Raw genomic sequence first — 14,567 nt, 5'->3', positions numbered from 1 at the left:
ATTTCAAACTACTGGATATCTCCTTAATCTCACACATGCGTCACACGGAAAATTAATGTACAAAGAAAAGTGGATTACAACTGTCTAGCATGCTATGTTTCTTCCACCTCCTCCTCCAAAGAAATCAAATCCACTCAACTTAGTTTTTAGTGCTGTTGTAATATTCCATGTAATGGCTTGCTGAAGTTGCTCTAATGCAGCCTTTCTGCCTGGATTCTCCAGTGACGGTGTACTTTTTATTTTGCTACATCAGATTTCTTGAGCTTGCTGGGTAAGAGAGAGATCACTTGGCACATGTTAAAACTGCATCTATCATGTGTGAACTGAAACCTCTACAAAGCAACTTACTACTGAATCTCTCTCTTGTGAGTTCAACTGGGTCTCATTTTCTTTATCAGCACAACAAATGGAACTCAGCTCATGCCATAAACATGATCCATTGTTAACTATAATTATTATCAATTTTTCCATTACCACAGTTGTTGTACAAACAACTATTTATAAATGAGGGCATAGATATATAAACTGCCACGGCAGGTAAAATGTTCTAGTGCCTTTAAAGTCCATATCATACAATTAACAGTGCAACCCTATGCAGAAATATTCCAGGGTAGGTTCACTGATTTGAATAGCTCATTGATTTGAATACATATTGTACTGCAAATCCCGTGCCCACCTTAAGCATCAATATTTTTCCTCTGGTGTATTTGTTCTGCAGCTACGGTAACACCCACCCACACTTCTACATTGGGGTAGAACATCACTTGTGACATGTGAGGGTGGTATCCAAAGGTTTTTTTTTATTAATGCAGTTGCTGAAGCACAGCTGCATAGTAGCATCCAGCAAGTTCCTTCCATTTAAATCTCCATGGTTCAGGTTTTGCGTATGCATTTTAGCTTTAGTTAGCTGAATGAAAAGGGAACAGAAGGGAACCCAGGGAAGGGGAGTTGAAACATGTTGAAACTGACAAGACTTTTCTTGGAACTGACAAGCAGATGCAGATCCTCTGCTGTGCTCTCTCTGGCTCTAATCCCCCTGATCTGGTTGCCCCAGGCTAGTCCAGTGTTGTTGACTCTAGTTAGTACTTGGGTGGGAGACCATCAGGGAAGTCCAGGCTCACCATGCAGAGGTAGGCAATGGTGAACCACCTCTTATTGTCTCTTGCCTTGAAAAGCCTAAGGGCTCACCAGAAGTCAGCTGTGATTCGATGGCACGTTTGACATCATAGCCCCAGTACCAAAGAAATATAACCATCCATAGCGTTCTTATCGTGCTAGAATTCAAAGTGCTCCACTTAGATTATGTAATCATCAAGGGATTCCCAACCAGGGGTCTCTAGACCCCCAGGGGGTCTGCAGTTCCCCCCTCCTGACTTAATGGACTTGGCCACAAGCCTGAGAACCAGCTGCCTCCAATGCCCCCTTCCGAGCATGAGTGAGTTCTCCAGTGATTTCTGCGCCTGGGAGGGGATGGAGCCTGCATGCCTACTCCTGCTCTAAATAACCTCTCCTCTCTCTCCCCCCAGTCCTCTTTGAGCCTGCCTGTTAACACAGGTGGTGATGTCACTACCATTGACTCTTTGGAGGGGGTGGGCATAGCAGGGAGGCATGGCCAGCTGAAAACCATTTCCGGGGCTCCTTGAAATCTGAAAAATTATTTCAGGGGCTCCTGCATGGTCAAAAGGCTGGAAAAGGTTGATCTAAACTCTAAAATCATCTTGTCCAATAGGTCTCATTTTCCCCAAACTGATGTATCAGGGAGACTGAGGAGGCCGTGTGAATTATAGTGGCTTGTCTAAGGCCACTTGCAGTGCAGTCCTCAGCAGAGTCACACCCTTGTAAGACCACTGATTTCTATGGATTCAGAAGAATGTGCTGCTCGTGTATTTGTGACTGAAGTGATATCTGAACCAGGGACTTCTCAGCTCTTTGCAGCCTGATCCTTTGCATGCTTACCAGGAAATGAATTCCTCTGAATTAATTGGGATTTACTCCCAAATAACAATTCCAGAGGGATAGCTGTATTAATCTGCCTGAGCAACAAAGAGGAGTCTTGTGGCATTTTACACATTTAAAGACGAACAAGATATTTTCCCCAGTGTAAATTGTCGTGAATTGAAGCCTGCTGTACATGTATGCCAATGGAATAGTCCAGCAGTCACATGGATCCATAGAAAAAGCAAATACAGTAACAGCTCCTTACAGCCTCATCACTGGTAATCACTCGATATTGTCAGGATCAGAAAATCAAGATAGCCAGCAATTAAATTGCCAGATATTATACTGCGGGATTCCCATGTACAAACAGTAGAGAAATGAGGCTTTTGGTTGAACATAAAATTAAGTAGCACCACGCACAACCATTCTAACACTGGCAATGATTCCAGCAGGCCGTTTATCTGAGGATCAGGTTTTTATTTTGCTCAGCTACGGATTCCATGCCATTACTGACTAAGCAGCAAGAAATAAATGTAACAAGGAGAGCCAGATTAGACAGCAGGAACTACAAAAAAGATAAGATCACCACCTGCCCCCATCTTTGTGATACGCAAAAACGAAGAACAACACGGCTCACTGTCATCCCCCAAGTAATACTGACTCCAAATCCCAGCGAACGTGCATCCCAATGAGCTTCCACTATCTCACTTTCAGCGTCCAATTGCCGTAATGTGGCTGTATGATATTCGAAATCAAATTTAGTGCATCGTGGGGGTGTGCGTGTCAGAGCCTCTGTCTTTAAGATGTCATCAGAAGGGGCTCAGCATGTCTGGTGGCTTTTATCCCGAGGCTCCGCCACATCCATTTCAAATGGTATGCGCTCTGTACGGGGCAATGATGAATGTGTGATCTAATAATCGCACATTCAAATAAACATTGTTGGGGGGAAAACGACAGGGTGGTGCCAAAAGGCTTCTGAACTGCTGCTGGAAGCCCCGAGTCGACAAAGCCAGGCACAGAGACGGATCTGCCGGCAGGCTTCTTACTGCTGATGGCATGAGTGAGTGCACATACAGTCACAGCGGCACTCAGTTTGGTGAATCTGGGGTCTAAATTCAGTCCTTACAGTCCTCATAGCTCAGATCTGTGTCTGGTTCAACCTGCAAGCCTGGCTTCTTGTGTGGAGCACAGGGACCTGGAAAAAACAAATACATGCTTTCCCCAGGACCCTGTACTGTGTGCACTCCAGTGTCCAAGGACTGCAGGAAACTACACTCTGGACATGCTCTAAACACGCTTCATAAGAACTGCAAACTCCAAGACTTATAAGATAAATAAAAGCCTTGCTTCCAGTGGTGTGCGAGTCTCAGCATTGCCTGATCCCCACTGACCACTGATCAGATGTGTGTGTGTGTGTGGGGGGGGGTAGGGTTGCCAGATCCACATTGGGAAACTCCTGGAGATTTGGGGAGGGAGCCTTGGGAGGAGGGGAACCTCAGTGGGGTACAATGCCATAGAGTCCACTCTCCAAAGTGTCAATTTTCTCCAGGGGCACTGATCTCTGTAGTCTGGAGATGACCTATAATTCTGGAAGATTTCTCAGGCCTCATCTGGAGGCTGGCATCCCTAGACAGTCCTCTCAAGGCAAAAGCAAAATAAAATGAAAAGGCATGCTCTTTTATATGATCCAATATGCACTTTGAAACACACTTTCTCAAAAATAAATCTGTTGCTGGATTCCTTCAAGTTCTTTCCCAGATGGTCTGCTAGAGAGCAGTGGTCTCTAATCTGGAGAGTTGAATGATATTCTCTGCTCCTTCACATGCAGCCAGCTGGGTGACCTTGGGCTCGCCACGGCACTTATAAAACTGTTCTGACTGGGCAGTGATATCAGGGCTCCCTCAGCCCCACTGACCTCACAGGGTGTCTGTTATGGGGAGAGGAAGGGACGGCAATTGTAAGCCACTTTGAGACTCTTTTGGATAAAAGTGGGATATAAAAACTAACTCTTCTATCAACAACCAAGTAACCTAAAGATCCCCCTTGATTCTGGAACCAATAGCAGCAATCAATCCTGCTACAGTCCTTTGCATGCTTTCTTGGGGTTAGGTGTCCTTGAACATAATGATACTCAGGCGTTTTTCCCAGTATGACTCTTCCTGGGTGTGCAGGGAAAAGGGGTCCAGCATTCCATGTGGCAGTACCTAAGTCCCGCTGAAAACCCAGTAGGCCCTCAAAGTGTTGTGGCATATTAAAAATTAAGAGATCTAGACGAGGGCATAAAATCCATCAATTAGACTTCTGGATGCCACAAGATTTGTTTGTCTGAGTAACAAAGGAATGCTGCTGCTACCCTTCAGGAATTTGTCACCAAGGGAAGTCCTATTTGTTTAAACCAGCACTGGAAGGCCAAAACTGCACCCGGATGACCGTATTAACTTCAGGTTTGACATTCGTGTATCAAACGAGTCATGCTTAAACACTCGCGGAAGTGCTTCAGACGCCGCTGACGCTACACTTCCCAGTATTAGACCCGCAGCCGCGCAAGGCGACGCGAAGTGTGAAGCAGGTCCCACCGGCAGCCAACGGGGCTTGCTCCCCAGCAAGCGGCGCGCCTTTGAGCTTGCCGCCTCCAGCGTGCAAAATGTTACCGAGGGTCGATTGCGCCTGCCCAATGCCCAGCAGTGCATATTTACGGCTTCGCCTGACGCCCAAGCCTCCCTCCTCTCCGCGAAGACGAGCGGGATTCTTCGGGGGCAGGAAAGGGCTCCCTCCGCGAAGACGGCTGACCCCCCGCGCGGGGAAGGAGAAGGAGAAGAAGGGAAACTCGCCGCCCGGGGAGCCGCGGGCCGAGGCCGGGACTGGCACGTGGCCGGGGAAGAAAGGCGAGCAAGTGACGAGCCCCGGGTACGTTGGCTGGCGGCGGAGAGGCAGAAGCAGCCGCTATGCGCAGTGGTGCTTCCAGCGCCGGCTCGCCACCGAGACAATCGCCTTTTCCTGCTCCCATGGCGGGCGGCGGGCGCTGCACTTTCTTTGCCCATCCCCTGCCCCTCGCGCGGCTCCTTCCCGTGGCGTAAATTCGGCTCGCTCTTAAGTCCTGCCAACTTGAAGCCGCGAAAGTCGAGGACGGGGCCGGCGGGGCGGAGGGGAGGGGGGGTGAAGGGAGGAGAGGGATCGAGTGCCGCGCAGGAGCCGCCTCTTTCCTCTCCTTGCCCCCCCTCTCTCGCCCCCCCTTCCCCTTTCTTTCTTGCTGCGTCTGTTTGTACTTTAGCTGATCCACTAATCCCCTGAGAAAGCCTATTTGCAGTGAAGAGTATCTGTAGGGGGCGAGGCTGGTCCATGTGGGTTTGTGTCATTGGTTTGCAAAGAGAGACCCCGCCTATTGCCCAAAAAGAAAAAAAAAAAGAACAGAGAGGGAGAGAGAGAAGCAGAGACCCTACCTCTCCGAGCTACTCTGCACGACGGAGGAGGCAGAAGCGGCGGTTGGGCGCCCCCTCCTCATTTTTGTTGCTTTTTTTTTCTTTTTAAAGCTGGAGGAGCACCAGCGAAAGACTTCTTTTTGAGAAAAGAGAGAAGGGGGGGGGGGAGAATTCCAAGTTGCCCTTCCTATCTGCCTCCCGGTTCCTTCTCTTGCTCGCTCGCCCTCCCCTCCTCCCGCGGTCCTCACTCGGAGCAGCGGCAGGCGCTGGGCGAAGGAGAAGAGGATTAAGTTTTTTTGTGTGCGGGCTGTGTGCGTGTGTGTGTGTCATTTTAAGGTGGATCCCTGGCAGCAAGAGCCCCAAGCGTAGCGAGCCAGAGGAGGCGAGCGAGGAAGGGGGGGGGGGGGGGCGATGCAGCGCTAAGAGGAGCCCAGGCAGCGGCTTCAGCCCGCCCGCCCGCCCGCCCGCTTGGAGGGGGACCCGCTCCCTGTGGACCTTCGAAGGCGACGACGAGGTAAGGGGCTGGCGGGGCGGCGAGGGAAAGGCTCGCTGCCTCTTCCCTCTTCCCGAGGCTACCTGCAGCCGTGCTGTTTGTGCCCGTGCGGGTGTCCATGTGCCTTGGCTTCACTGCGCCATGCCGAGCGGGGAAGTCAGCCGGACTGTTCTGCATGTGGCTGGGCGAAAGGACAAGGGGAAAGCTTGAAATGTGAGGACATCTTTGGTCCTCTCCGCCCCCCCCCCCCCGGGCCGGCTGGGATCCGCCTGGAGAGACCCCGCCGTTCAACTCTCGCCCCCGCGATGCGAAAATATCGCTTCTCCCGTCCCCGAGCGGATGGGAAGGTGTGTGTTTTTGTGTGTCGAAAAGGCTTTCCGAGCCAGGCTTGTGTTTATGCGCGCGCCTTTGGGTCATGTGTATTTTTAATGCTTTTCTTCCGCCCCCCCCCCGATTTTGTGTACGTGTGTTTGTGTAGCCTGTGCTGACTGCACGGGCGATGCGATGGGACAGATGTGAGGAAGTGGAGCTGTAGTCGTCCCCTCCGCCCCCCAAAAAGAAAGAGTCAGAGAAAGCCCTTTTTGTTGTTGTCGCTGTTGCATGGTGGAGAGGAGAGGGAAAGATGGGGGGGGGGTGACAATAAGTTCTGCCCTCCTCCTTCCACTCTTCCAAATCTCCCCCCCTCCGCTTCGACAGAGAGTAAGTGCGAGACGTTAAACGAGGTGAAGTGGAAATCTTTTGTTTTGCTGGGCTCGGCATTGTTTACTTAGTCCTGAGTGTGATGGACAACATCTGCCAGCAGATTAGCAGGGCAACCCACGGTTTCCAGCGCTGCCAAAGTCTCGGCCAAGACAAGGGGAGAGAAGGGGGGCGTGGAGAGGGGAGGGGAGAGGGAAGATTTCACGCTGCTCCGGCCGGGGACTTACTCAGGCGAAGGCTGCCGAGATCTTTGCGTGGTGTCACCCCCCTCCCCCCTGTACTTGAATGCAACCAGGAGAAAGTTTTCCTGCCGCTGGAAGTCGCGATAAGGCGCAGCGACTGCGGGGGGGGGGGGGAATGAAGGGAAAGGCGAGCCGCCTGGACTCTTCTTCCTCCTTGCTCCGGAGGACTTTGGGATCTGCCGCGACGGGGCTGGGGAGGGCCGGGCCTGCAGGCGCTTGATTTATTTGAGGGCAAAACGAAAGACTTTGCAAGGGGCGAGGGCATCGGATAACGGAAGGAAGGAAGGAGCCGCTGCCTGGGAAATCTGGGTGGCTCGCCGATAGTTGGGGAAGCGAGGTCGATGAGGGTAGCACCAGGGGGGAGGAGGGGGTCTGCTTCGCCATAGCCGACTCTGCCAGCCCTTTCCCCCCACCTTCCCTGGGGGAGCGTCCTACTCAGTTTTCATTGTGACGTCTACAAAGTGGGCTTGCAGTTGCTACTCCCTGCGTGTGGAAAACGTCGGCTGCTTCATCGCTTTGCGACCTAGGCTGTTTTTATATACAATACATACATACATACATACATATAAATTTCTATTTAACTTGGCAGATTTTTTAAAACTCCTTTTGCCGTTACTAGCAGGGCGCTGGTCTGACAGAGATATTTTGCCTTGTGCATTATCCATCACTGTTGTTGGGTTGGCTTTTTAGTGTGTGTGTGTATGTGTGTGGGAGAGCCGGATCTTGATTGATTGAGGACGTAATAGTTGTTACTCTTATTCCCCTTTTCTCCCCCCCCCCCACCTCTTCATACACAGAAAGCAGTTCATACATAGAAAAAAATATTTGGAAAGGGAGGATCCAAAGTCCTGCATTTCAAGAATGAAATGATTGAGCGTTTTGGAAAGGTGTTGCCGTTTGGGCACATAAGCAGGAAAACATCAGTGAGCCAGATCGGCTCCTTAGCAACTCCTTTGGACACTGTTTTTTCCCCTTCTTCTGTGTATCACGCTGGTGTTTGTCAGGTGTTGTATTTTCGGTGGCAAACAAAACCTTTACATCTGATTCCTTTAACCTGCAGCATTATCAAACTTTTTCCTGCTCTTTTGCCCAGCTCCTTTGTAAGCAAGTGTTTGCTCACCAAATAATTCAAACAAATAGCATAGATACATTGAAGTTTCACGATACCTTGGTCCTGGGTTGAATAAATACATGCATTAAAAAAAGAATCAATGAACTCTCCCATAATTCTTGTGTAATGAGATATAGTGGAGCCCTTTTTGTTCATAAGACTTGTAAACTTCAATAACTAAGAAGTATGATTAATTTGTAGATTAAATCTTATTACCCCGGGTCATTCAGCAATAAAGAGAATGTTCTTTGACCCATACCTACTCTGGCATATGGATACTAGTGTATACCTTTCAGCACTATCCTGAAGAAAGCCCATGTGAACATAGTTGAGTAAGATTCTAAGTAGCCCTTCTTAGGATTTCTGTTTTCTTTTGCTGCACAATTTTGCTCTTAAATGACAACCAAAAAACTCTTGTTAGGATGGGTTAACCCTTCAGTCAATAGCGTAGACTTTGTGATGGCAGGTAGAGCAACGGTAATTCTTAAAAATGAATTATTACTCTAAGGACATGCTTACCTTCATTCTTAAAAGTTCTCTGCAGCCAGTGAATATGCATAACACTAATGAAAACACTATAATCATGCGCTCTTGCAAAAAGTGTAATATGGGCAAACAAAAGCAAGTGCCAATTACACTAATGTAAGTATATGGAAGGATGCCATATGCAGTTGGATCATATTTTCTTAACTGCTTGGAAATACATTAGAAAGAAGCAAGGTTTAGTGGATGATGATTTGTGCCTTAAAATGGGAGGTGGAATAGCAGGAAAGATGATTGGTTTTAATATAACGACATTGGGTTGGGCTGTGTTTGTTCTGTTCGTAAGCATACACCAGGCAGTCAAACTTGGTATTAATGAGCTGAGAATTCCAACCAACTGGGGGTAAATTTCCATGGCTTTGATTACATCTCAATTGTATTCTTGTTGTGTTCATATCACTTACAACAATAAAACATTGTATAGAGGAAAATACAGGTTTCTTGAAAAGTGATGGAGAATGATCCGGTAGATCTAGTCTACTCCTCTGGACTTGCCAAACCTAGGAGGCTTCTTTATGAGAGTACGTGTTCAGAATAATGAGGTGCTTTAGGTTTGCCAAGTCTGAGTTAAGATATTCTTAGAAATTGGTGGCAGAGCCTGGTGACATCCAGATCTGGGGAGGGGAGGGAGTTCAGTAGGGATATGATGTCACAAAGTGCACACTCTGGAGCTGCCCTTTTCTCCAGGGGAACTGATCTTTGTACTCAGGAATTGAGTCGGAATTGTTGGAGATCTCCAGGCTCTGTCCTGGAGGTTGGCAATTCCAGTTTCTTGTTAATTTCACAGCTGATTGGTAACCCAGGCATTTATACTCCATTGGCCAGTACATGGGTATGCTAGGTTTGAAACCGTTTTAATAATGCAAGTAACTAGTTGTCTAACAGTGAAATTGGTCCTTGTGAATTTACTAAAGGACAGAGTCTGTACTCTAGAACAGGATGTATAAGCATCAGCAGCCTTTAACTTGTCACATAAGCTTCATTGGCAGCATGTAATATGCCAAAAGGTAGAGTACAAGTAATAGAATAAATATGTACATCGCACAACTACATTTGAATATGAACAAAATCTGGAGGTTGTGGGCAAAGATTCTTGGAATAGTTTTAAAAATTTACTTGCCAAACAATGTACTAAAAAGATGACAAGTTGGAACACATTTTAGTGTTCTGCTTGCTAGGAAATAGCCAGAAGTCTGTGATTTTATGTAGTCTTCAAAGTCCAAGGTGAGAGATTGTCTTAGGCAATGAGTTGTGTAAATAAGATCACATGATCTGTGCCCCCAATAAGACATGTTGCAGAGTGGCTTGCGTTATGCCACACAGAGTCCACCTGTCTCAGAAGTGCTTGAACTATTTTAACAATTTTATCCAACAAAGAGAGCTTTGATTCTCAAGTGTTTATATCCTGAAAACCTTGTTGGTCTCTTAAGGTGCAACTGGGTTAGAGTCTAGCTGTTTTACTGCAGACCAGCACAGCTTCCCTCTGAAACTCCCTCTGGCAATCCTAGTTCTGCAAAAGGAAGATTCAGTTTGGTGATGGTGGTTGCTTCAAGTTCATTTTAACTCTTTGGGTATGAACTGGCTTGGCTCTTCTGTAGCCAATACCACCTCTTTTCCTATTTTGTTTTGTGGTGGGTGCTGGAAAATACAATCAAATTGCAAGCTGATGTACAGGAACCCCATAGGAGTTTCCAGGCAGGAGATGTTGAGAGGTGACTTGCCAATGCATAGGAATCTCAGATGTTCTTGGTGGTCTCCCATCCAAATGCTAACCAGGGCTAATCCTACTTAGCTTTCTAGGCTTGACTAGAGTGGGCTAGCCTGAACCATCCAGGTCAGACAATATATTGAAGCACAGGCTAAAAAGAGGAGCAAAAGGCTGTTTAGTTTCATCCCACATCATCCAGCCAGACCACTGGTCTGATAGATCCACACATCCATCAACTGTGTGGTTGTGATCACAGAGATTCAGACATGTACATGATTCCATTCATCATAAGTCAGTTTAGGATCCTAATACATTAATTTGGTTTATCAAATAAAGATGCCTATAAAACTAGTATATTTGTATTGGGTCAGTGCATGTCTCGAGTTCGTAGAAGTTACACTTTTTTAATCCCTAAAATAAGAGAGCTGCAGACAATATATCAGTTAAAATGCTGGAGTTTCTGTAAAGAGAAATGATCTCATGTGGAAAAATATTAATCTTTGATTTCAGTTGAGCTTATTTCCATTATGTCCAGGGTGTTGAAGCTCACGGCCTTGAAGCTTATTTATAGTTTATGGCAGCAGATGTGTTCCCTGACAGAAACACTTAAAGTGTGAAGTGGAGACTCTAAACACTGGAGAACATGTGGTAGGCACATGCTGGGGGCCATGATTGGCCCCCTCTCTCTGTCACGTGTTTGCTGCTTATTTGGATACATGTAGTTCTGCCCTGGTTTCTCTTCCCTTCACACCTTGCATGTTCCCATGGGAAGTATACCTATCATCATAAACTGTGAACAAGCCCTTAGCTTATCTCAGTAGTGCAAGCTGAAAGCTCTTGCTTACTAATCCATTTATTTGTTTTATAAGATGCTTAAGAACAAGTCCTTTAACATCTCTTTGGGTTTTCTTTTTTTTGGGGGGGGTGTTCTTTCATTTGGAACTCACAAGATTCATTGGAATTTGAGGACTTGTAGACTTCTTGCAGAGTCCCCAATTCCAGAATGACAGTTAATACCAAGTCACTTTTGCCATGAATAGCTTTTGAAGCTATGCCCTTTGCCCTTGTGTGCTTCCTAAACGAGATGAAAAAAATTAAGACAACGCTGTCATAATAGAAGAATGGTGACTTTTGCTTTCATTTTTTACGTTGTCCTTTCAGCAGAGAGGGCTTGTCAACATAATGTATGTGAGCATGTCTTGGGATCCAGTACTAATAATCTTCTTATTGTTAAAAAAGCATCAACCTAAATGTGCTGTGTCTTAGATGAAGGCTACAGATAGACATCTATTCAGGCTCGGGTCTGCAAAGACAGATTTTCTGTCAGGTTGAATGCTGCTCAGATAATATCCTTGCACTTGTGAGACTATCTTTGCTAGGTTTTTTTAAAATTGCAAATTCTGGACTGAGGCATACTTAAACTGATTGCAGAAAGCAAGCTGGTGTTATTAACAAATGTCCTTCAAGGAATTTCAACATCACTAGTGTAGATTGGGAATGACTTTTGTAACCCTGAAGCTAAACCTGTTGGACCAGCACACCGTTCAACAGACTATGCGTGCTGGATTGCCGCTATTTCAGAGAAACAAGTTTTGCTGATTTTGATTACTTTTTTTCTATATAATGACCATGTAAGCCAGTGAAAATAATAGCATAGACTGCTAGAGCACTTTGTTATGGTTAAATAGTATTAATTTGCAGTAGACATTGCAGGCCAATATTTGGAGTGCTGATTGTCTTCTGCTATTCTTGAGAACAAAGGGGAGAGGGATGATGTAAATCTCAGCCTTGCCAATAAATCAAGAAGTTACTAGCCCATAAAACATTACTAGCTTGCCTTGCCACACTTACCTGTGTTAGTCATTTGTGGTGTAAAAGAAGAAAGGTAAAACTTTTATAAAGTTCCTTGGCTGGTGGTCTGGATATAATTGTCACAAGTGACCTGACAAATGGCTACTTCCTTTTTAGACTATGTTGTCATACAGTTTTTTCCTGATTTAGTGACTTAAACTTTGGCAAATGTTAGTTTCAGAAATGATTGCTGCTAGGTTTCCAACCAGTATAGAAGTCATGCCCCCTGATCTAAAATCCCAGATAGTGAGAGATATTTGTGATTCCTGAGGAGAAAACTCCATAGGTATCTTGCATGTATTCACATATTAACAACACATATTGGAGAATTTAGCCCTAGTGACTGTTCATGAAAAACGATGCATGAAATTTGGTCATTTTTCTAGATTTTTGGACTGCAGCAAAATAGTTTTCTAATTATATTTCTTTGCTGTTTTAGTTACTTCTTTTAGCATCTCCTTTGAATTTTGGCATAACATAATTATTGTGTAGCAAATCTTTGGGTACTTAGAACAGGAAAAAAACATACAGAAATTGTTAGCATATGTTAACAATTTAACTTTTCTTTTAAAAGTCTGCTGTCAAAACATTTATTTTTCCCCAACATTCCTGACCACTGGGTATTATAAACAAAGATTCATACATAAATATAATAAAGATCTAATAGATAGTTTATGGATCACACATACTGCGTGTCATGATGATCATGCAGCTCTGCAAGGATCTTTATAAAAGTGGTCCCTTGAAGGAACAAACTTTGTTAGACCTGGTCTTAAAGCTATCAAGTAGTTCTTCTGTGTATTCTAATGTAAATTAAAAATACAACAACAAAGACAGGTACAGATGCTTCAGTTTTTTAAAAAATGCTACCTCTCATTTTGCTTTTTATGCTATGTGACTAACTGTGCTGGTGGAGCATTTTTAAAAATGCAGAAACACTTCAGTTCTAGTATATGTTAGACACATGTAATGCTGTCAAACAATCAATTCCTATTTAGTTGCAGCAGTGTACACCAATTATTATTTAAACTAGAAATTAAGCCCACTGTCGTGTGAATACAGCAGGCGCTAGGGCGATAAGAATGGGGGTTAGGGCGCAGTGGAAGCCAGGTGGTGGGCAGTGGCTGGGATGCGACCCGGCTCCGGCGCGTACCAGAGAGCAGCGGTGTGGAGGTCAGCTGGCGGTCCCTGGGAGTCCCGGGGCAATGGTGGGGTCTTCAGGCGACTCGTGGGGGTGCGTCTGGCGTTCTCAAGGAGTCCGCGAGCAATCAGCGGGTCTTGCTGCGGCTTGAGCCGCGGAGAGGTAGCGCTGGAGTGGGTGAGGGTGGGTGGCGAGAAGGCGAGAGGGCCGCGTCCAGGCACGCAGCGCAGTCGGCGCATGCGTGTTTGTTGGGGCGGCGGAGCAGGGAAAAGGCAGTGTAGTAGAAGAACCATGCATGCGCAGAACAGCGTGCATGCGTGGTTCATAGTCAGCATTGGGCGGTGGCCGGGCATGTTGTGCGGCCTGTCCGCGACCGTGCGGCGGGTCGGCTGGGACGTGCGGCTGGAGGGGTAAGTAGTGGCGAGGGCACGGCCGGCAGAGGGGGTGGCAGGACGAAGCGAGCGGAGGGTGAGGGTGGGGATCATCGTGGTGATGGGTGTGCGGGTGTGTTTGGAGGGTGGGAAGTGAGAGCGATCGGGTTCATGGGGGGGCGGGTAGGCTTACCTGGCTCGTCGTAGGGCTCCGTTCGGCATTGGGAGGAGGCCCGGCAAGGGCCCCTGGGCTGCGGTGTGGAGTTAGCGGCCTGGGGTGGGCGAAAGGAGGTGGCGCAGGGCGTTGGCGACCCGGCAGAGGTGCTCCTTTCCCAGCCGGGCTCCCCGCAGGCCAGGGCGATGTTTCATGCACACTGTGAGTCAATTGATTCCAGTATTAAAATGAAGTTGTCATGTTTGTATCTAATTTGGAACATGACTCTAGATGTGGATCCTTAAATCTAAAAATTAGGACCATGGACAGAGAAGGGAGATCTATGTACAAATTAAGGGGGAATGCCCAGGTTTGCAGAAAAATCTCAAACCTTTAAAATAAAATAGGGGAGTTCACAAAGAACACCAGAATTGGAGATGCGGAGTCTGTGTAACCAACAGCCGACATAATCTTGTTCCACAGACTTAACAGTATGGGGCTGGGTGCCAATGAACCTGTCACATTTGTATTGGGTAGCCCTGAGACATCCCTGAACTGAGGACATAAGCCTCCATAAACGGTGGGGTTGATACCATTCAATTCACCTTCCTTGTGGTGGACTGGATATGTGGAAGAACAGTGGGAAGACACTTTCCATTGCTGCATCAGCCAAGCAAATGTAACTGGTGGTACAGTGGGAGTGGGAGCCGCTGTCCCTTATTGCCATGTGAGCCAGGCAGGCTGAGTGAGTACTGTGGGTGGGGGAGGGAGGAGCAGGACCCCCCCCCCCACTGCTACACTGCGATCCAAGCAGGCAGTGGTAGCAATGCTGCAGGTAAGCAGGAGGCGGTGCTGCTGCACTAGGGCAGCCTTGTTAACCAGCTGGTAGGCAGCCTT

General features: G+C 46.9%; 1 protein-coding gene across 3 annotated transcripts in view; it reads left to right on the top strand.

The window, feature by feature from the left end:
• The first annotated feature begins 4,626 nt into the window (after nt 1-4,626).
• Nucleotides 4,627-14,567, top strand: part of CTBP2 (C-terminal binding protein 2) — a 240,759-nt gene continuing 230,818 nt past the window's right edge. Inside the window, exon 1 of one of the 3 annotated variants that reach the window (XM_077350054.1) lies at nt 4,627-4,845. The gene's annotated coding sequence lies outside the window, so the exon portion shown is untranslated. Of the gene's footprint in view, nt 4,846-5,352; nt 5,872-14,567 lie in introns of those variants that run through there. The other 2 variants (XM_077350058.1, XM_077350053.1) reach the window with 2 other exon arrangements.

Source organism: Paroedura picta, chromosome 8 (genome assembly GCF_049243985.1).
Source record: "Paroedura picta isolate Pp20150507F chromosome 8, Ppicta_v3.0, whole genome shotgun sequence".
NCBI lineage: Eukaryota > Metazoa > Chordata > Lepidosauria > Squamata > Gekkonidae > Paroedura > Paroedura picta.
This window is presented reverse-complemented; position numbering and strand designations above follow the sequence as displayed.